This window comes from Ips typographus, linkage group LG3, assembly GCF_016097725.1.
Source record: "Ips typographus isolate SLU linkage group LG3, UJ_Ityp_2.0, whole genome shotgun sequence".
Lineage (NCBI taxonomy): Eukaryota > Metazoa > Arthropoda > Insecta > Coleoptera > Curculionidae > Ips > Ips typographus.
In genome coordinates, this window is record NC_138424.1 from 6,931,299 (window position 1) to 6,955,720 (window position 24,422).

At 32.5% G+C, this 24,422-nt stretch overlaps 1 protein-coding gene and 1 long non-coding RNA gene across 7 annotated transcripts in view; both read right to left on the bottom strand.

Moving 5' to 3' along the window:
• Fas3 (fasciclin 3) overlaps positions 1–24,422 on the bottom strand; it is a 195,543-nt gene that overhangs the window by 138,708 nt on the left and 32,413 nt on the right. The window lies entirely within an intron of this gene.
• Positions 14,804–15,719, bottom strand: LOC145727085 (uncharacterized). The gene is made up of 2 exons (XR_014177775.1): positions 15,190–15,719; positions 14,804–15,132 (listed from the first exon to the last, which is right to left on the bottom strand). It is a non-coding gene; the product is annotated as an uncharacterized LOC145727085 (long non-coding RNA).

The window sequence follows — 24,422 nt, forward strand, 5'->3', positions numbered from 1 at the left end:
TACATTTTTGAAATTCTCATTAAATTTCCTATCCAATAACCTGAAAAAACGCTACAAAATTTGTTAGAGTCAGAGAGAAAAGCGGTGTCAAAGTTTGAACTGCTAAAAACACAATTTAAAAAGACAGTAAGGGTCAAAAAGGGCCTCTAAAACCCACTTGGAGTGAGAAAATTACTGGTTTAAGCACATTTTTGAAATCCTCATTAAATTTCCTATCCAATAACCTGAAAAAATACTACAAAATTTATTAGAGTCAGGGAGAAAAGCGGTGTCAAAATATAAATTGCCAGAAGCACTGATAATTTACCCATCACTACTAAATCAAGGTTCTAATCATTATATTGGTTGTCTTATACCTCTAAAACTTAAAAATTAGGGTATCAAAGAATTAATAATTGAAAATTGATGTTGAACATTTATTTTGACAAATTTGAAAGTGGATTGGTTTGAAATCATTGTACAAGTTGAACAGTTTTTAACAACTTCTCCTTCTAACTTTAATAAAAATAAAATGTAATCATTATTATGAAATGTGTATTAAAATCAAAACAAACAAATAATTAATTTAAAAAATACATCGATATGACTGTTACTAGTTGTTTTTTTTATTTACTCAATGTATTAATACGCATATTAAAAATTAACGCACCAGATGACTGCTTTTAGCAATTATCTTTATTAATTTACAACTATTTATTAATGCTCTTTCATGGAATTTTCCTAAAAAAATATGTTTTGAATTGTTAAAATTGCTTATTCAAAGCAAATTGCTAAAGCTTGTAAGTACAACGTTATTTAACTAAAGCTTTATAATCCGAACAAAACGTAATTAATATTACAATGTAAACCGCATACGCAAAACTGAATACGAAATCAGAATAAAAAATAATCCAAGCGGATTCCCAATCAATGTAATAAAAAACGCGCAAAAATAGGAAACTAAAATTGAACATTTTTAAAATATTGCAATTGTAAAATTCTAATAAAAACGAAGCTCTATGATTATTTTCTCGATAAAATCCGGAACTCGATTAACTTTTAACCGAGTCAAAACAGACCCGCAGGAGACTCGCGCTCCGGTCGCGGCCAAATATTGACACACCTTATGAAAAGCGATCGTTTTATTAGCGAAATTCTAAAAAGTAATCAATTTCAAAAACGGAAGAAGTTTGGCTTTGCCTTCGTTCATTTCATGCCAACCGGGAAATGATCTACGACCCCTGCGATACGAAAATAGAGCGGAAAACTTTCAACTTATGTTAGTAAACCTGTCGTGTTTTAATTCTCTCATAGTTTCTTAATTAGAGGTTCAACATTTGCAAATTTGTTTGCGAAAGTGCTAAATATGGTTCAATACAACAAATATTTAGATTTGTTGTATTGTGATTGATATTTCCAAAAACTTTATCCTCTAACTTTTGAAAATCATACAAAATTCGTCATAATGTAACTAAACATGTTTGAAACATTGCCAAATTGATTTATTATCTAAGTTATAAATACATTTTTACAACGTTGCCAAACTGACCATTTACCTAATTTTGTACATTATCTTTGCAATATTGTCAAATTGACATTATTCCTAAAATTACTTTTAAGAAAACACTAATCTACTATTTCAGCAAAGTTGTCAAACCATCATTTTTCTAATTGATTATTAAGTTTTTTGGAATGTTGCCAAATTAGCCGTTGATCTAAAATTGCTCATCAATAATAGATACTCTCGTTTCTACCGTGGTGCTAAATCTGTTTTTTTTTTCATAAAAATGTCCCTAATTTAGTAAAAAATTTTGGTAGAAGTTGACAGCAGCAATTTTTGCTAAAATCGCTTAAAATTTATCAAATTTCATATTTTTATGTTGTCAAATTAATTTTCCTAATTTATCACCAATTTTTGACAATTTTCCTAAAAATACTCGTAAACACGCTCGTCTCTACAGCGTTGCCAATTTGTCCATTCTCCTTGACTTAATATACATTTTTGCAATGTTGCCATGGTCAATTTGCCAACCTTGCAATTTTTTTTTTACCTATCAACTATCAAATTTTACACTGTTACCAAACTGTCAATTTTCCAATTTATGAGACAATTTTTACAATGTTTCCAGGTTGACCTTTTACTTAATTTAGCAACAAATTATAGCAACGTTGCCAAATTGATATTTTCCTTAGATACTTATAAAAAAATGCAATTTTAAAAACCATCGTTTTTATAGTTAAAAAAACAATTTTTTCAACGTTGTCAAACTAACAAATTCCTAATTTTTTTAAAATTCTCCTTCCCAAACTTAAAAATAACATTAAACCAATGATTTTTGTTATAAAAAAATCAAAATTCTTTGTCTCTTTAATTTTTTCCTTACCTGTCAAAGTTTTTGAGAAAATTACACAAAAACCCCAATGTTGAACTTACTTTTTGTTTGCTTAAAAACGTTTACAGATAAGGAAGAAATAATAGAAAAAAGTTTCTAAATTGAATGGGGATTTTAAATTTTTAAAAAAACATCACTGGCGCATTGGCGCAGCAACACAGGACAAAGAATAAAACACTCTGTATTTAGATACAGGGTTATTACAAACTATAGTTATTTTTAGACTTCTTCTTTTCTGTCCCACTGGCACAAAAGGTAGTAGAAATACTACATTTTTGTACTTTAACACGTGACAGACATAATATTAATAATACTTATTTTTTATGTAACACCCTGTAGCTGTATAAACTAAACTTAACACAATTATTATTGCTTTGGACAGAATGTAACGTTAATTTGGCCAGGTACGTTTACATGGCAAGTCAACTTTTTCTTATAGTTTAAGTCAATTGAAATCTAGGTCGTCGACAACAACACGATTTAAAACCGAGTGAACTTGCAGAGACAACCAAAGTAGTATTCGGCATTAAAATGGTTGTTTAAATAACTGTTTCGGTTTACCGGTTCGTATATTCACCGGAATGAGAGAGCATTACTTTTGTTCCGACTGGGGGATGGTTTTGATTTATGCCTTGGTTGAGTAAAACGCAATTTTTTTCATCACTCCGTGATTATTAAATATGTAACAAGGAAGTAAAACTCGGAAAAAGCACGGCGAAAATGGAACATAAAACTCGCTCTGAGTTATTTTATTGGATCAGGAATTTTAAATTAACAGGGTTAACCAATTTATATAATTTAAAATCAGTACCGTTACGAGTAACCTTGCATTCTCCATAATTATTGGGCCATACTGTAAATGACATCATCAAATAGTAGTACCACAAGATTGTTAGCGGTTGGTTCGTTATTTGATTTTGGGTGTCCGAACAATAGCGGAAGATTCCGGAATAAAAAATTGCGGTTGCCAATATTTGAGAAGAAACGAATTTCTTGAATTATTAAATAGTTCTGGGTTTTTACTCGGTTTTGTCAGCGGAATTTAATTTAAATCAATTTGAACACTTTTTCTCGTATTTTTCAGTCAGCCACACAAAAATACCGGTGAAGATATAAAGAGTCCGCAATAATTTAAATTAAGAAATCAGTCAACGATTTATTGCTGTTGCTGGTAATTGTCCATACAAGGTGTTGCAAAGCGGAGAGATTGACACCGAAAAAGGTTTTTTTCCCAGAAATCAATTGCTAAACTTCTTTAACAGTCTGAATTTCTATTATAAGTATACACAGGATGTATGAGTAAAATAATGTAATTGAAAAACAGTTTACTTGAATGTAAATGGCAAACTAGGGAACCACTTCGAGTCATCTCAGTTATGCTAACCTTAATAAATAACAACAACAATATTCTTTCGTCATTAAAAAAAACTGAAAATAAAAGGTCTATTGTGATGTAAGAAGGTTAGTTCTTCAGTGAAGATGACCTTTCTCGTACATGAAACTATACACAATAATCTAGATATTAGTAGTTGACAATTGATTTGTAAATTACGATAAAATTGTTTGATTTCAAATTATAGGTTACCGAAAAACCTATTTCTACTAGTGGATTTCCTTTTATTTATCCATCGAAATGGTTAGGGATACCGTGGGAAATTCAACATATTTTCTCTGATTATTTATCCTAATGGGCGATTTTTCATTTCGACAAATATGAGAAAGCACAAAATTTAACAATGCAATGTAAAATTAAAATGGAAAAACCGTTCCAACGAAAAGCGTTAGCATTATCCAGACTAATAGGGATAAAAATATGGCCGGTTCGGTTCGTTATGCAGACACAAAAAGCGATTCGATCCGACCTTAAAACAACAATTTAATGGATATCCTGTTGATCGAACCAGCGTGTTTTAATTTAAAAAGTGTTTGTTGGATTCCATTTTATTACGTTTGTTTTTATTTGCTGAGGCGACTTTATTAAATTATTCCAGTGACATACCGGGGACAGCCTGAAAGTTTTTGGATTCTTTTTGTGAAACTCGTAAACTCCTCGATTACATTACCTACTGCTTTACATTCGACACCGAATATCTTGGAGAAAAGTATCGATTTTGAATAAAAGAGCGGGCGCACTTTCAGTTTAGGAAGATTTCTGGATTTATTTAATGTGCAACTTTTGTTGAAGTCGGGCTAATAAGAGGATATATTCCGTCTACTCTTTCTTTGTAGTTTTATATCCGTAGCGGAAAACTCCCCCGGAAAAAGGAATATTTTATTTCTTGCCAACTTTATGCATAAGAAAATACGAGGCACGTTTTGTATTTTACGTCTAGGCCACTCTATTCATCCTATAACGTTCATATAATATTTAGGGGATTTTACCGTAGGTATAATAATTGGAATATACTGTCATGTTAAAAATCGTTGGATTGTACAAATGTTTGGTTAAAGCGTAAAACGGTATTTTTGAACCGGAAAAGCTTTTAGAAGTTTCAAGTGATGTATTGTGCATTTATTTTTGAGTTTTTTAAAAAAACTGTTTTCAGTATTATGGCTTAGAGAATGTATATGTATTTTTACACTATTTTTACGGACTTGTTTTTTGCAAGAAACTTTGTCATGTTAAATTAATACTTTTGGTGGAGTGTTTTAAAGAGACTTTCTTGTACTTAGGCACTGAGTTGAAATGAAAAAAAACCTTGAATATCCATGGAAATACAGGGTGATTCCAAAGTTGGTGCTTTCCTTTCACCTGCGAATAGGGCTTCAAAAAATAAGGTTTTTTTTCCTTTGACGCTTTTTCGAAATATGAACAATAACGAAGATACAGAGTGACAAAGTTTTACTGAAAAAATAAAAATTTAATGATTTTGGCCAAACCACTTGAAGTAATTAAACAAAATTTTGTAGGTGTCAGTAGCTACATGGAAAGGAAATTTTCCAAGAAACAACAATTTTTTTGCGTTTACCAGTGGCGCGCGTATAATTTTTTAAAAACATTTCCAAAAAAAAATATTACCCTACTAGTTTTTTTTCAACATAAAATTTATTATTGAATTCCTTGTTCAATTCTAAAAATAAAACCCCTTTTATTGTTTTTTGCTACGACGCACCGCTTTCGAGTAAAAAAATAAAAACCATCTTAATGCGTGCCTTAAATTAAATGCTGTTTTAATTTAAAATGTCAAATTATTAAAACTTAGTTCAAAGGCGGCTGAAATCTTTTGTTTTTGTTTATGTCTGTTGATAAAGAATAACCTGTAGTTAGTTAAAATTAAATTTAAGTTATTCTGTATTTTGTTTTTTTTTCAGTAAAATTTTGACACCCTGTATCTTCGTTATTGTTCATATTTCGAAAAAGCGTCAAAGGAAAAAAAAAGCTTATTTTTTGAAGCCCTATTCGCAGGTGAAAGGAAAGTACCAACTTTGGAATCACCCTGTATAACTTTTATTGAAAATCAATATAAGGACTTGATTCTACATGGTGTCCCTAAAATATGCGAAAAAAAGTACTAAAATAATTCTTAAAACTTAGCTTTGTCCAAAAATGGATGAGTGTCAAAAGTACAATTTAGTTTTAAATTTTCGTAAATATTTTTTAGTCCTTTTTATTACGAATTTAATGATGTATGACACTTTCATTTTAGCACTATTTAATTAGACAGTCCATGCAAAGATATTTGCCGCCAAATTGAAATAAAAAATTTTGATTTTTTTTTTTGGAAATATAATGACTAACTTTGACGACCTCTAGCGGCCGAACGGTAACACTTAACAAGATCCGCTTAATGCCACGTGATAGCCCCATTCATTGACTATCTACTGATCTAATATGTCTATACAGAATGTTTCAAATATGCGAGTAATTTCCAATAATAATAATTCCCAAAAAACCACCTGCCCAGCCTGGTTTCGAGTAGCTCCGCTAGTGGGCGCAACATGAAAAAATGTCAAGAGTCAAAAAACTTGCTAACTAAAATAATTTAGAATATTCAGACAGTTTTTATTAATTTAAATTTAAAAATAAGACATAAAAATCGGTTTTTCTCCAACACCAAAAATTAAAATTGTCAATCATTATTGAATTTGGAATAAAAAGGGCTTTCAGAAATAACTTTTTAAAGTCATTTTATTAAGGGCATGATTAGGCAACTTTTCTCCCATTTAACCAAATCTCTAACCGTTTTCCGCGTTTTCAAGATCCCCGTAGTTATTCTGGACACACTGTACAGCCAACAATCATAGATAATTCATAACTCTAGAGACTATAAATGTATCCATACTCACATAAATAGCATTTCTAAGTTTTAACTTAGCATCAGCAGTAAAAGAAGAATCGTTCTTACCTGCAACAAAAGAAAATACATACTTAGTTAAAAATATATTTTTTATAACAAGGAGAAATTTGTGGTTAAAAGTTGCACTTTTCTAATTCACATCAACTAACTACAGCAAACGTAAGTGATTTGAATGTGCTGTTTGTTTTGTTAGTCACATTCACAACATTTACCTTCCTAATAAATTCTTACTTCAAGCAATTTTATTTTTGCTATAGCTTAATGTGTTTTTTCTTGGTCTTAATGTTCAAAAACCTTATTTAAAAACATCTAAACAATAAATTAAAAACAAAACCACTTTTCACTAACTAAATTAAGAGAAAAACATTATATTTTTCTCTGAGGCTACAAGATTAAAGAGATCGACAAGAGGGGGTTAATTTCAAAAAATAGCCTCTAATTAAACCTGGAATCAAAAAAAAACGCTTTGCAACCCGTCAGTAACGAGAAAAAACTTGTTACGTGGCTTTAATTAGGGTAGTAAATTGGCATTAATTACATTGGGCTGTTCACCCTTACCGCCCGCCCGTCCCTGCGGGAGGGAAAAGTTTCCGCAAGCAAAACGTCGCCCCTGGGGTTGTTTGTTTAATTCGCCTATTGGGAAACGATAATCAAGGATGTTTTGACTGGGAATTTTTAACGGCAAAGTTTCCAGACACGGCACTGGAGTTTTGAGCTTCTAAAAAGAAAAATCGCAATTAAAAACGGCCGAACGTCAAAGGCTTTTGCTATGTCGCTCCCTTCAGAAACGCTGAATCGGTTTTTTTTTTTCGACTCCACTGCCTTTTTTATCTTGAAGAGTATTGACATGACATTAATTATTTTTAATGAGAAGTCGTGATATGAACGAACTGATGAAGCTGTTTGGGGACAATTTTGTCCAACAAAATAGTCAAGAATATTTTGATAGTTAATTTAATTTTCATCATTATCTAAGTTTCTCAAAATGGCCACCATTCCACTAACTGTCATTCTAATAAGAATATTGTTAAGACATCTTTGCACAAAAACACAGGCAAAAGTTCACAATGTTTAATGCTAATGAGGTTTTCCAGAAAATCTTGTGGTAAAACTGATGGTTTGTCAAAAAATTGTTCCCAAAAATGTATAGACACAAAGTCTGGCTTTAAACGTAACTTAAACGTGTTTTAAACTTGGAAAATTTGATTAAAAACTTCCTGCACCCTTTTCCAGCCAAAACAATTCCTATCCAGCCCGAAAGAATCCAACAGGAAGGACTAGGTTGCATTTTTATTAGACTAAAAGTTGTTCGAGCTTAAAGAATGCATGGGATTCTTTGTTGGATGGTATAGTGAAAGTAGACCTTTATACTCGCGTGTATACGTTATACGTTACTTTCAAGTAACGGTGTTGCTAACTCATATTTCAGACAATTTTTTGCACCGTGGGAGTGTCAAATTTTCCCATCTGTATTTACCTAATTTCGATGAAAATGACAAAAATGCCTGAATGAATATAATTCCGGCTCGTCTCGTTTTATCTTAGCATGCCAAAAGCGTTTTTAAAAAGGAATTCAAAATGTAAGAAGCTTAAAAAGCTTCGAGCAGAAAAGAAGCAATTAATTCGGACGAAATACCTGATTAATTATGGCGGCGACAATGGGACCGGATGAAAGTGAAACTCTGTGGAAAAACCGCCAAAAAACAAAGGAAAACAACTTTTTAAGTCCCTTTTCGGACAGTTTTAATTAATTCCGACTGTCTCTACAGCGTGAGCCGATGAAGAAAATGCGCATTTCGGTGGGATTTTAATGGGTTCTGATCAGTAATCTTTTTTTCTGTTAAATCCGGTAAAACGTATGGAAGAAATTATAAAAATTATAGTATATTACCCAACCATATTCCCTCGAAAACAAAAGTGTCGAATAAAATTGGCGAGATATCAAGACCTCGTTGAGAAATGGAAGAGTTCAACAATTAGTAAAGCCAAAGGGAAAAAAGAAATGGATGACACAGGACATATTAAATCTCATGGAGTAGAGACGAAAACACAAAAACAAAAATCCTGAATAATACAAGAGAATACATCTTATAATTCGCAAAAAAAAATTAAGAAGGCAAAGGAAATGTGGCTTCGGGAATCCTGCAAAGAAATCGAACATCTTCAGACCATACACGATGATTTTAACTTACATAAAAAGCTAAAAGAACATTCTGGCATATACAGGGTGGTCCAGTTTTAAGTGTCAATAATTCACCATTCAATAGCCAATCAAAAAATAAGTTGACTTACATTATGTAATTTTTCTGAAAAACGTTTCCTAAGGAACTTACAGTCCTTCAAATTTCAATTTAAAAAATCGTTTTAAAGTGTAAAACTGAACATTCAAGACTTTTGAGAGTCCAAATTTGTACCGAATAGTCTAAAAACTTGCTATTTACTACTAGGAATAGTTTTATAATTTGTTTTCTCAAACTGCCATCCTGGTCGAGTGTCTGAAACTGAATTTCAAGAACTAAAAACAGTCCGGAAGTCAAGACAAAGATTGTATTGTGCATGAAACTCATTTTTTACTTCTACAGATAATCTAAAAGTTAACTTTTAAAGCTAGAACTGACTTTACTAGGACTAAAGAGAGTCCAAAAGTCTATTTTCAGGACTTCAATTGGTGTACAACTAAATTTTCTGGACTGGAACAAGTCTAGAAGTAAATTAAATTTTCGAACTATTTCATTTCAAAAAATTAGTTCTCAAGAGTAATATCGTAGCATTTGATACCAAAATTTTTTACTTTTATTACTGAAGAAACTTGACTTTTCGAAATAGTCTTAAACTCGATTTTTCAGTCTTTAAAAGCACTAAAAACAATCTGAATTTCTTAAAGATGCTACAATTTATTGCACCTATGATGAGTGTAGAAGTCAATTTAATACTGAAGAAGCTTGAAATAACATTTTCAAGACTGTGGACAGTGTACAAATTGGCTTTTAGACCTGATAAGTCAAAAACTTTGTAAAGATAGTCTTGAAACTCGATTTGAGGTACTGAAAACAGCCTTAAAGCACTAAAAACAATCTAGATTTTTAAGAAATACTCGAATTTTTAGCACTGAGGTGTCTAGAAGTCGATTGAATAGTGACAAAGCTTGGAATGCCATTTTAAGTCTATGAAGAATGTGAAAATTGTTTTTAAGTTTGCTGTGTCAATAACTTGGTAAAGATAGTCTTGAAACTTGATTTTCCAAGCTGTTTTACGGTTTTTTGTTTTACAGTTTTGAAACACTAAAAATAGTCCAGAATTCTGAGAAAATTAAAAGCAAAGTTAAAAGCAAGAAAAGTTAGTTTTCAAGACAATTTTCATGAATCTAATGTCAATGTCCTCTATCTAAGACTATTCTCAAAACTAAAATATTGAAATTTGTCTTAAAATTATGAAAACTTACTTCAAATGCAAATTTTAAGCTTCTGATGTTACTTTTTACTAATTCATAGTCACTTTTTGGTGTTGAAGTCAATTTTTAAGGTTTAAATGTATGAATTTGTAGTACAAAATTCTAGAAAAAGTAGTTTTTTATGTATACAAGTACAAATCAATTTTCAATATTAAAGTCTCTTAATTTGCATGAAAACTAGTTACAAACACAATTTTTAAGCTTCTGAAATCAATTTTTATCTTTTCTCAGTCAATTTTCAAAACTAAAGTCTTTCAGTTTGTCTGGAAACTATGAAAACTAGCTACAATTAAATTTTTTAAGCTTCTTAAGTGAATTTTCTGTTTCCAAGACAATTTTTAAGTTGGGTTGAGTTAGTTTTGGGTCTTTGAACTTCTCGTACAGGAAGTATCAAATCAGAATTTGATAAGAGATAATTTCTTTTGCATCGTAAACTTTGAAATTAAAAAAACACGTAATTTTTGAAAAATATCTAGAGACGTAGAAGATAAGGCAAAAACATTAAAACCATCTTCCTGTATCTAGGCTACTAGAGAATTTTGGCAAACGTCATTCCAAATTTGATCAAAATTGTTCCAACGGTTTGACAGTTATGACAAAAAACCGATATTTTAAACAGAAATTTGAAGGACTGTATTTTCCTTAGAAATCATTTTTCAGGAAAATTACATAATGCATGTCAACTTATTTTTTAATTGGCTATGGATTGGTGAATTATTGACATTTAAAACTGGACCACCCTGTATAAAAGAAAAAGCACAACAGTGCTGCAGAACAATGATGGAAAGGCGCTGTTAACGAAGGAAGATCAGTGTAATGAATGGCAACAGTATATTCAACAACTGTTTGAGGACGAGACCCGCGAAATGATAGAAAATCTACTGACTGATTATATGGCGGAACACGGTCCAAACATTCTCAAATCCGAAGTTCAAAAAGCAATACACCAATCAAAAGCACGAAAAAGTCCAGGACCCGATGAAATCCCTATAGAGCTGGTAAAACTACTTGATGACAAGAGCATATCTGTTCTGACGGCATTCTTCAACCGGGTCTATCAAACTGGTAAACTTCCCAGCGACTGGCAGAAATCGATCTTCATCGTCTTACTCAAAAACAACAAAGCTAACAAGTGCAATGACTTCTGATTAATTAGCCTAATGAGTCACACTTTAAAAATACTCTTAAGGATGGATACTCCTCAACAGAATTTATGCCAAATGTGAACACAATATTGGCAAAGAACAATTTGAATTTCGTAGCGGACTGGGCACACGTGAACCCCTTTTCTGCATGAGGACACTATTACAAAAGAGTTGTGAGTTTCGAAAAAATATCTATATATGTTTTATTGAGTTCGAAAAAGCGTTTGATCGAGTCAAACACACAAAACTTTTCCAATGTTTGAAATCATATAACGTAGACTATCATGATATGCGCCTTTTGATAAACCTATATCAGTCAAACAGCAGTAGTCAGGCTAGATGACAGCGTTACAGATGAAATACCAATAAAAAGCGGCGTAAGACAGGGATATGTTTCATCATCCCTGTTGTTCAACCTTTATTCAGAGAACATATTTCACGAGGCTTTATATGGCAGGACAGAAGGAGTAAAGATAGGTGGCGAAATTGTAAACAACGTAAGGTACGCAGATGATACTGCCATCATTGCAGAAAACATGGAAGACTTGCAAATGCTGCTGGATAGAGTGAACGAGGCTAGTCGAAGATGGGGTATTAATATAAACACCAAGAAAACGAAATGGATGACTGTGGGCAGAATAAACATAGAACCAATTCCGATTACAATCAACGGACACAATATTGAACTGGTATCACACTTCAAATATCTGGGTAGCTGGCTGAACAATGACATAACGTGCGACGAAGAGGTAAGAGCGAGGATTGAAATGGCACGTAGAGCATTCAGCAAATGGAAACCAACTCTCACTAATAGAAACCTCACAGTTTTTTGTACGGATGTGAGACATGGACGCTTAAAGTTGACATCATAAATAAAATAGAAGCGTTTGAAATGTGATGCTATCGAAGAATCCTCAAGATCCCGTGGACTGCACATACCAGTAATGAAGAAGTACTCGGACAGCTGAATAAGGATCGAGAACTCCTGAACACCAGAAAAACAAGAAAGGTCAGTTATTTCGGGCATATAATGCGAAGTGATAAATATCACATCCCTCGCCTGATTATTCAGGGAAAGGTTGAAGGCAGAAGATGGATAGATCGCAAAAAGCTATGGTGACTGCGAAATATTAGAAACTGGACCAGACTGGGAGTAGAACAACTATTCCGAGTAGCAACAGATAGAGACCAATTCAACCAAATTGTCATGGAGATAGCCCACGCTTGAAGGCACAAAAAAAAATAGGATTTTATTGGTGTTAAGGTAATACAAAGTATTGTAGATGATCAAAGAATTGATATGCCAAGAAAGACGTTATTTCCGAAGGTTGACGCAGAAAACTGATTTTTTGTAAAATATTATGTTTGTCACAATAATTTGAAGAACGATCAATTTAATGTTCTCCTTTATTCTTTCCCTCCCAACAGTGTTCTACCGAAATTCCAAATTTTGCAAAACTAACAGTTAAGTGTGAAATTTGTGAAAATTTGGTTTTTGCGTAGTAAAATTTGTTCTCTAGAAACTGTTGGTGGATTGCTAATTTTGTCACAGTTTTCCCATACTTTGGATACAAATTGCTAAAGTAAGTCGATTTACTTTATTTAAGATAATAAATGACTAAAATTTTGAATTAAATTCCACATCTACAAGTGGTTTTGGCGAGGGTTTTTGTTAGTACATTTGATCCCTAATTTGGATTTTGTATACGGGAACAGCAGTAATGTAAGTGGTGGATTTAGGATAGCAGATTTTTAGCAAACTTAACAGTCAAAAACCGGTTATCCTTGTAAATCAGTACAGCACATATTTATTTTTGGCATTGTTTTACCTTAACAATGTTATGAATAACGATATATCGACATTCAATGAGTCAACCTTTTGCAAATCAAAGGCGAGACACCAATATATAGAAAGTAATGGTTTTGTTGCAGCAAAGTCTATTACCGCTATAATTGCTCGAATCTGCAAAACCTGCTTTGTTCAAGGCAAAATGTGGCATTGCCACTCCTTTCCTGCACGGCTACAAACAAACGTTATTTCCTCAGGATCTGTTAAAGTAGAATTCTCGATACGTTGCGTCATGATGCGTGAAAACCTTCACATTTTCTATTAATAGAGTATATTGCTAATTGCCGATCAATCTCTTCATTGAAAATCACCAAAACACGTCGTAAATGTACTCTATTGGTGATTAGTGATGCTTCTTTGGTTTTGTTTGCTTCATTAAAAAGTCACGGTGACAAAATTAATAAATACGGTACAATGATACGGTAGATGATTGCAAATATAATAGGATGCTTGTGTCATAGATGACTATTGTGAATATGCATAGAATTAAAAAAAAAATGTGGAATTGTACTGTAAGATAGTACTGCATTGACTAAGACATATTAATGGGTGATTGATCAGGAGCAGGATTCCAATCAATTTAAATTGAATTCCAGAGTAATTATTGTCTAGGTTTGTCTAGCATTAATAAACAAGCTAAAAGAATGGTTTTAATCTGATTTTCTGAGACAGGAAGTTGATATCAAAGGTATATTATTTAAAATCAGTTCATCATTGCTTAAAAGTGTGAAGATCTCTGGACATCCGGTATATCCCTTTTTAGAAGCTTTTTTAGTACTATTTTTTAGTTTAACTTTCTTGTCCCACGAAGAAGAAAAACTACCAAAAGGAAAGTTTTGAAAATTTTCTAACATAGTAGTCAGCCCAATCCAACTAAAATATTTTCAACCTTCGGTTATACTGCACTAGCTTATTTTTAATGGAACACCCTGTATAAATTATTGTATTTTTGTATAGAATGTAATATAACCTAACCTAACCTATATTATTTATCTGCAACCGCTTTTCAGATATAGATAATCGAAAAATAAATTGTGTCAGCTCCTAACCAGAATGAGATAGAGCAAAACGGCTTTGAATGTGTTTATATTAACTTTTGGAGATCTATCATTTAGTAACATTTTCAATTTTGAAAGGTGTCAAAAAACAGTAAAAAAATGACATCAAATTTTCAACCACGCAATCAAAAAGTTAAGAAAGGAACATGAAAACCGTTTTGCTCTATTTCATGCCAGTTAGGAGCTATGACACTTCAAAATCTGAAAATGTATTTTTTTGAAAATCGTTACAGAAAGATATAGGTTATGACACATGAAAATTATTTGAAATCGATAAAAGTCCTAAAATCATTAAATATTACAAAAATATGTTAGAAAAATACCAAGTTTGACGTAAAAACTGTAAATCCATTTAAAGTAGAAAACAACCAATTTCAAATTAATAAAACCGGTATTTCTTATTCTATATGGTGTATACTGACATTGCACAGTTGACAGTGATAATCCAACTGTCAAACCAAATCACGTGACGAGTGCCATTGTGGTTCAAATTTGCTTCAAATTAGTTGTCATCCTAATGCGTTCTCCCATAAGAACTAAAAGTAGTTCCAAGCCAAAATCGACCATAAAAGCAAAATCAAACTTCCATTTTATGAGGTTTACCAAAATTAACTATTATCACAGTGTCACTTGAGTTTTTAATTATTTTTTACCTTTTTATTTAACTTTCATTTCTTTCTTATGTATTTTTTATGATTATCTTTAAACTTGCATCTCCAATATTCGTTTCTCTTTCTATCTTCTGATTTCTTTCTGTCTCGTTTCTATTTTACTTGGTTTTCTCTGTTTTTCTACTGACTTCTGAAAACGTGATGAAAACTTGATAGAATCAAAATTACTGGTACCAAATTCTACAAATAGAAATTTGTTTGATACGTTTACTGGCCCTGCTTCAAAGCAAAAGACAAGCTAATTTATCCTCAGATCACTCATTTTTGGCTGCACCATACTGGTTCCTGCTAGAAAAATATTCTACTTTAAAAAAACTGTAAAAATGGAAGACAATCGGTATTAACCTCAAATCATCAAATAGATCATTCCTAGATCCTCAAACTAAATCAAAAAAAATGTTCAAAATTACGGGACAGGCTAATTTATACCAAATGATCATCACTACAGGGGGCCTATTCTTGAAAGCAGAGAAAGGAATTCTCAAGAGAAGAGTTGATAGAATGTGACAGAAGAAGCTGACAATGACGGGTTTTTGTCAAATTCTACAGGTCTTTCTCTTGATAATTCCCTTCCCTCGTTTCAAAAATACGCACCCAGGACTCTAATTCTTGAGCGCAGAAAGTAGAATTGCAGAAAGAAGTGTTTGATAAAATGTGACAGAACTGGTTGGCAATGGCAGGTTTCTGTCAAATTATGTATTCCTTGCCCTTGATTGAACCTGGTGTAATTAGCAATTCTAGCATTTTTCTGTTTTTTTTTCAAAGATAACATGATATGCCTTGCAATTATCTTCAATTCCGAGTAATCTTCAGTGGCTCTTGGTAGAAGATTTAATGTAAATTGCGCTAGGCACGCTCGAACGAACCGACAAACTTCTTCGTCGTCTTCGGCTCGCTCGACTAAAGCTGTTTAATTTTTTAAAGAGTTTTCTTTCCGAAGCTTTAACGGATCTCCTGTCGTTTCCTTTTATTTTTCGACCACGCTCGACTGCCTCATATAAACCTTCATTGTTGCGTCGCCGCTACACGACTATCGTTTTTGAGATATTCGTTTTTTAAGAAATTTCGCGGCAAACTGATTCCCTCGAACTTAGTCATAACTTACCGGTTATTATACATCGTAAAAGTGAACCAGTGAACCAAAAACGGAACCGCGTCCACCTGGCTAGGAAATATGACGGTAATTATTGCCATCCACTGGGCAAATGACTTTTCCCTTTCCTCTCTTTGTTTCATTACTGGTCGTCGTAATGGGTTAGGCAAAGGCAGAGAGAAATAAAACGATTAGTTTGTGTTCGCTTGCAGGATCTGTGCTAATCGAGTCTTAACTAGCTTTCTATAAGCGAGTAGTGTAAAAACTTATAATGACAATCATATCTCATCTGCTCATATACAGCATGTCTATAATAATTTTCTGTTAATTCTGGAATTCCAAGAAAGATATAATTGCATATAAAACCGCAGATGGACATTATTACGGTTGTTTGCTTTTAGGTTATTAAGGTAATAGCCAATCAAAAATTAAGAAATTGAGTCATTAACATGGTTTTTTTATCACAATAATTTAAATATATTTTTACAAGTGACCTAGCAATCATCAGAAATGACTCCAACCAAGGCAAGCCACTGTCTTTCTGGATCTAGACTATCCATATTCAGTTGGGTTAAATGTTAAGTTATCCTGAACGTTTTCACATTTTAATATTACAAATTATTTTTGTTTTGTATCATTTTGACAGCAAAATCATGTTTCCAAGGTCAAAATTTACCGTACTAAGTTTTAATTGAATAGTACTAAAATGGCGAGTCAAAATTCGATGTACCAAAATCCATCGCAGTAATCTACGAAGACAGACAGTCTCAGAAAAACTCATTTTCAGGTAAATTTTTGTGGCATTTCCCAAAAAATTCTCCATAATTCGCTTATTTGAAACATTCCAGGCGTAAATTTACCGGTAAGTATCATTTTCCTGCCATGGCTGTCATGGAATCATCTGAATCACTACACTTTTCATGCACTCCCTGTATAGTAGCCTGTGTGAAACTTCTAGGGATGAATTTAGCAGTTCTTCAGGAACATTTTTGTTATCTTTTAAATTTTCACTGTTTTTGAGTTATTTAGCAAAAACTAGTTTGATGCATCAAATTTTCAAATCAGTTGATATTTGAGCACCCTGCGACTCGGTTATTTTTGTGAGTTCAGGTAGATTAAAGCACTTAAATTAACCGTCTTGAGCTCCTTTTTCCAGTGGTGTTGAGCAAAAAATTCTATCTAAAAATGTACATACAAGGTGACCAAAAACAGTCAATCACCATTCCATGCACATCCTGTATACTGGAAGCAAAAACGGTCCTGCAAACTTACAGTGCTGAGTTAAGGAGTTGATTGAGAACATTTTTGGTATTTTGAAAATGGTTCGTAACTTTCACCGTTTTTGAGTTATTTAGCAAAAACTGGTTTGATGCAACTAATCAAATCAGTTGAAACTTGTACACCTTGTAACTCAGTTATTTTTGGGAGTTCAGGGTGGTTCAACCATTTAAAAGAATCGTTTTGAGCTCCTCTTTCCAGTGGTGTTAAAAAAATGCAAAATTTGCGTACAGGGTGACAAAAATAGTGTACCACCATATTTTTCTTGCACACCCTGTATACTGGAAGCAAAAGCGGTCCAACTTACGGTGTTGGGTTAATAAGGAACATTTTTGGTCTGTATTTTTTTTATAACTTTCACCGTTTTCGAGTTATTTAGGAAAACTGGTTTGGTGCAACAAAGATTTAAATCAGTTGAAATTGTGGTCTAACATTTTGTTGGATGAATACCAACAGGATTAGTTGTATATCTCTAAAACTGTACACTTTTTGTACAGCGCATAGTTGACTATAAAGTAGGCCATGAAAAGCTGAATCAAATGACGTAATAATATACACAGTGTCCCTAATTGAGATGAGTGCACTATTTGGCTTTTGAACGCATCCATAACCGATTTGGTGCAAATTCCTGCTAAAACTTTTACACTGTATATCTTGGGAACTTTACGCTTTTTGTACAGTACATAATAGACTAAAGTAAAACTTGAAAAGCTGAATCGAATGACGCTATAATATACAGGGTGTCCGGTTTAAAACAGAGACACAACGTAAAGAATTCTCAACGTTAGTTAGTAAAATATGTACCAAAACCTTTGCGGATTTCAAGTTTGTAATTTTGCAAAAAGGAAAAGTAAAGTTCAACATTTGGTTTATTGAAAAGATGTAGTTCACACAGTGGAGTTGTAGCGTAAAACAAGCAAAAGACAATTTCCAGAAAATCATGATTCACGATTTCCACAGAATCAAGATTATGTAGATATCGACGGAAATTGTCATATAACCTTAAAGAGAAATCATTGTCAATAATATAAAAGGGACAAAATGTCAAAATTTTATGGTTAGGTTAGGTTAACAAGCTTTACTCAAAACTAAACTAAAATTAAATTAAATATAAGTACAGGGTGTAAAAATATCAAACTTGTTTACAGGTTTTGCTATAAGGAAATTATTTTCGAACAACATACAGAATGTCGAACAAAAGGAAATAATTTTTTGGTCAAAAATCAAAAATTAGGTGAAAAGTTTGTTTAACATTCAGCTGGATTTGAACCAACCACCTCTACCTGTCTGTTGTTGGTTAGATTCCAGCTGAATGCGGAGTTTTTTCTGACATTCTCTTATTCTTATTTTAGTTATCTGACAGACTATTCTTTTATCTAGTAGGTATATTTACGGACGATTCAACTTCATACAGAAAGTTTCACTTTTGATTTTTTGTTAAAAGGGGATCTGAAGGGTTGTTATTTTGTATAAGTACATTAATTTGTAACGACAACAGTGGGGCATATAAACACAATAAATTAGAACCATTTCTTTCAAAATAAACATTAATTGCACTGCACTGGCAAACTTTCAACATGGCGTCAGAGGTAAAAACTGTACTAGTTTATGCTTAACGAGGCATAAGTTCAATACCACAGAAGTTACAGGATCGTGGCGGAAAACAGCGACCGACATTCCGGGATGCACAATAGACACTGACCTTTTTGCACCCCGCCAAAACCACTAAAACAAATTAAATCCCTCCCGGAGTAATTAATTCCCTCGATGAGCAGCGAAGTTGGTGAAGTTGGGGCGCGAGCAAAAACTTTCGCTCCCAAGTTTTCAACGCCTCGTTTTTGCCCTCTCTCTTAGTTTTTCCTTGTAATAATCATTTTGATGCTTTCTTAATTAGTATTTTTGGGTAGATTGCGTAGTTTTGTTATTACGAAACCTGCCAGTGAAGCTGTGCATTTCCCTTGTGACGTCTTCGATCCCTCTAGAGGACTACGTCATGAATTTAAATTCAGCCATTGTTGTTTGAAAAGTTTTTACGGCTCTTAAGGGACAGTTCCGGCAAGGCTTTATCTACCTCGCTGACGCTTTTTATCGGACACTTTTACGTTCTAATTTGGTTTATTGCCGGGTTTTTGGACTCCGCGTTCCCCTAACGTTGCTACAGTTATCAAATTAAGGTTAGTCTAGATTTATTCTGGTGTGGAAAAGGTTAACCAAAGTGATAATCAGCTGTGGTTATTCTGTACACGAAGACATGTTCTTTTAAATGTACAGTACTTCTTCAATATTTAAATAGTGCCTGAATACTCAATATCACTAAAACTGGTAGGTTTTCTGTCTAACTTGTACAAAAACGTATTAATTATAATCAAAGTTCCAGGAAAAAATGGATCATATTAATCATACTTTTTAATGCAAAACTAACTATATTTTTTTATAATGTTGTGTGGCTATCACCATTAGTAACCAGACTTTGAAAGAAATTTACTGAATTTTAGATAGAATATACTTAGATTTTATTTAAATGACACTAGTAGTTAGACTAATTATAATAAGTCATCTAAAGCTTTTGTTAATTTTGGACGTGTTGTGATGCAAATTTTTACAAAGACAAGAACATAATTCTGAACTGTCTGAAAGTAAACAATAAAGTTGAAAATAATTGCTTTTAGTTGATCAGTTCACACGCTGCTCACCTTTATAATTTGTATCGCATTATGATTCATTAATTTCCTTTTGGTTAATGTTAATTACCTAGCACTACAGTATTAAATTATAATGCCAAACAGCAGATATCTGAATAACTCAAGGAACTGCAGAGAAAAAGCTTGTATTGTAAAAACATAGCGTTTAAATCCACTCTGTATTAAGTTATTAAAAAGAACATGACTGACAAAACTAAGTCCTTTTAAAACTTAATGGACTATTAAACACGCACTTTTCCTAAAACTAACCGTCAATCACGAGTAACGGTACAAAAAACGTAGCAAAATTGTAATCTGAAACTGAATGGTTCTTCTGTGAAAATGGCAATTTAGCTCATAACCGATTTACGACCCATTAACTGACAATAATCAATTAAGAATTCGAATCGATTCTGGCTAACTATTTTAACAGCTTCATACTGTTACATCTACACTAAATTAATGTGAACTTTTTCTTTTTAATTAAGACCTGAAGCAATTCGTGACAATACGCAAAATCTGTTAAGTCGACTGTCATAAAAGGAAAATCCAGGCCAGTTTCCTGTATGATTACAAGTCACGCCTAATTGGTACCACCGAGTCCATAAAAGTCCTGTAGACCAAGGCACGCATTGACCCAGTACCATTAAAAAAAATCTAAGTAGTACCAAGCGTAACTGTTATTCAGCTTGGCACAAATATTGAAAATTTACATTCTTGTTTATGGCTCATTGGTTTCATCGCTGATAAATAATCGCAAACTTATTAACATTAGAAATCTTGATCATAGATCAAGTTTAGAAAAAAATCGTCTATACGAACAACGAATCTTCATTAAGTGGGCAGGAAAGAAAGTTTATTGCTTTTTGTAATTTTGTTATGCATACAGATGTGTATCTGGAAAAGTATTTTAGTACGTGAGTGAATGTCTTGTTGCACGGTCTATTTAACATTGAAAATACTGACTGGGATCAGAGTGATGACAATAATTATTATTGTGCGACCCTGTTTCTGGCTATATTGTTGCTCGTTATAAATTTCTATAGACATTTACTGTGTTATCATCATTAAAATCGTCGAAATGTGGGACATTTTTGCAACAACACTATAAAATTTGTCAAAAGTCTTTGAAAAATTTGTACGTTTCAATTGCCAGAAACCTTCAAAAGGGTCGTGTAGGAATTGTAAAAAGCCTCTAAAAGTCTTAAATCTTGCAATAACGTTTTTCAATCAGAAATCTCTTAAAAGTCATACTCATAGCAAGTATTGATTTAGACTTGCCAGAGGCTTCTAAAAATTTGAAACAATTTTGCAAAAAAAACTCTAAAATTGCCAAACGTCTCTGTAAAGTTTTTACACCTTGTAAGAATGTTTTTAGAATTGCCAGAACTCTTCAAAAAGATCGAATAAATTTTTGGAATCGTTAAGAAATTGCTAGAAGCTTCTAAAAATTCGCAAACATTGCATGGAGGTTTTACCGTTGCCATCCGTGCAAGAAAATGTTTCAAGCTGACAGAAATCTGAAACAGTTCGTAAACCTTGCAAGAACTGCTTTAAAATTGCCAGAGGCTTCTGAAAATATGGACAACTTTGCAAGAAATATTGAAATTTTCAAAAGAGTCAAATAACCTATTGAAATTGTTAAAAATTTCCAGAAGCCTTTAAAAAACCTTGAAATGACGTTTTTCAAACTGTCAAAAGTCTCTTAAAGTTCATACACCCTGCAAGAATTGCTTTAGACCTGCCAGAGGCTTCTAAAACAGTTCTGCAAGAAACACTGTAAAATTGCCAGAACAGAACAAATCTATTTCTGAGTTCAGTGTGGCTGAGCATTTCAATAATTTTGTGGGAGCCAAATTAGATTAATATTGTGGCTCAGAAGTCCTGAATGAATATCTTCAGCTTAATTTGCTTCTTTTTTATAGTCTGAGAAGATAACAGCTTAGGAATAAGTGAAAAAATGACGAAAGTGATACAAATAATCTGATAAGCTATAGTCTTGTTCAGCTCAGAGATATCTTCAACTTTTATTTGAACATCATTTTTCTACAAGTATAAATTCGCAAGGTATTTGGAAATAGTCTAAAAATTAAAATTAGAAAATAAATACTTGAAGTTTACTCACAAAGTTCCTGCATAAAAGTGCTTTTATCTCCGTCAAATTGCTTTAAATTGTTTCGAAATATACAGTCTGTCCCAAATTCGATGCGCACCATTGGGATCTCAGTAATTATCGAAGGTACAAAAATGTTTAAATTAAAAAAGTTTTAAAGAATTACATGGCTAATTCAAATGTCTTTTGAAAAATAACCCAGCATTTTTTGTTTTCTAGATATTTGAACAAAACTGAAAAATGATGATTTTTTCTTTGGCTATTATTGTGCAAATCGTTTAGTGGACAGCTGTCAAACTAAAATAAATATCGATAAACGAATAAAGATTTGTGGAGACGACTGCGTGTCATTCCCCTCCTTTTGTAAAATAAATATTTTTATACCATGCGATACATCAATAAAATGGTGATTTTTTGGCCTAATAGATAATAATAAAATTAGATATGGCTTCCATAAATAAAACAAAAGTTAGTGTCCTAACTTCAAGAATAAATAACGATAACGCATTTTTGGGACAACCAAATTATTCTTCATAACAAAGTGTCCTAACAATGTCAAAGTTTACCGGCTCTCCAATAAACAATTTGCAAAATATGCAAAATATGGCCATCCATGTAAGAAATCATCACTGTTCAGTTTTTTTGAAATATCTTGAAAACAAAAAATAATACAATATTTTTCAAAAAAGATTTGAATTAGCCATATAATTCATTAAAACTTTTCTAACTTAAACATTTTTGTTACTTTGGGACAGACTGTATAAAACCCTCAAATGCATCATAGCATCTTAAAAATACTTCACAATACCTTGAATCATTGAAAATTCCTCTAATACTATAAATTAGGTCACACACATTGGGGAAAATACTTTAAAATACTTCAGCAATCTCGATTTACAGTTTTTTTGTGGTTTTGTGGATCATTTCGATTATCAATCATGTTTTCTAGTTTACGCTGCATATTTGGTATAGTCATGGTGGCTGTGTTGTTACTAATACTTTGTAACAAATATACAGAGTGGAACACAATCCTAAACAGTATGAGGAGTAACAGTAAACTTAAACAAATGTTTTAATTTAACCATTATCACTTATAAATTCACAAATTATGTTTCTCAAACACTACTACTACATTATGAGTCAACTGCATAATTTTATTTAATTTCATATTCGGTTTTTAGGGGTTTTTAAATCCTATGACAATGTTACATTTTTTATAAGTGCCTGTAGTTGATTATACTCGTGTTTAAAATTCAAAATTTATTTTAATATTAAGTTGCAAAGGGGCTTTATTAACCGTCAGAATGTGGTGCTGCGGCTCGTACATGCACACGAGGCGGATTTTTTAAATAATTACTGCAGTTTTTCGCTCATGTAGCGACTCTACAAAAAAGAACGCGTCAAAAAAGTGGGATAATGCGATATTTTCCAGGCTGAAGGAAAAAAAGGCAGCCGCTTCTCGGACTGAAATTCCGTAGAGCGTCCAGGTTTATTCTATAATAAAATTACACGCTTTGGACTGTGAACGTTTTCACTGTTTTCAGTTTAATTCAAGTCTATTCATATATAGACCTGCAAATCAGCTATTGTGCTTTTTTCCTGTCTGCCAGAATTCAAAGGATCGAACATTTCAATATATTTTAATTGTAATGATTGTTCAAGTGGTTTTACAGTAAAAGCACAGTTTTGTAGTGTTTACTTGAAAGAAAAAGGCCTAAAGACATTATTAATGCATCTAGGCGTCATAGCAAGTAGAACGTGTATAAGGGACATCAAATGAAGAAAGTGCACACCTGCTGGTTTATTTTACACTGTAGAAGAAATAACATTGACCTCTATTTCACCAATTATCAGTTGCAAACAAGCAATAATTGTAGGTTTCGCATCAACCGATAGCAATTCAAGAATCCCCATTTAAAAACAAGGCATAATCGTAAAAACTTGCATCCCCTGATAATTTAGTAACTGGGGCAGGTTTAACGCCAGGGATTTATTTTGTTTCACGTCCCCCTCCCTCTTTTCTTCGTAATTGTCCCTCGTAAAATCAGTTTTACAACCCCCGAGTTTATCTTAAAACATTATTAAAACTTCTGTTTTTTTTTATTTTTGAGCAAAAGTTTTCCAGCAAAAATATGGAGGAAACCTGGATTTTCTCCTAGCGGACTAATTTAATTTTGAATACAACTAAACCAACAGAAGTTCTAAAGTACGGGCACAAATTGTCTGTTCCTTATGTTTCACGAGTTGAAATATGCTGCAGATTTTCTTCAATTTTGAGACACGAATCTGGTTTTTATTATATTATATCCCGTCCAAATAATTCAGTTGATCCAAGTAATAAAGGTTATAATATACGTAGTATGTTCCAAAAATATTTTACTATTGTATCTTGTCACTGGAATATTCGAAAGAT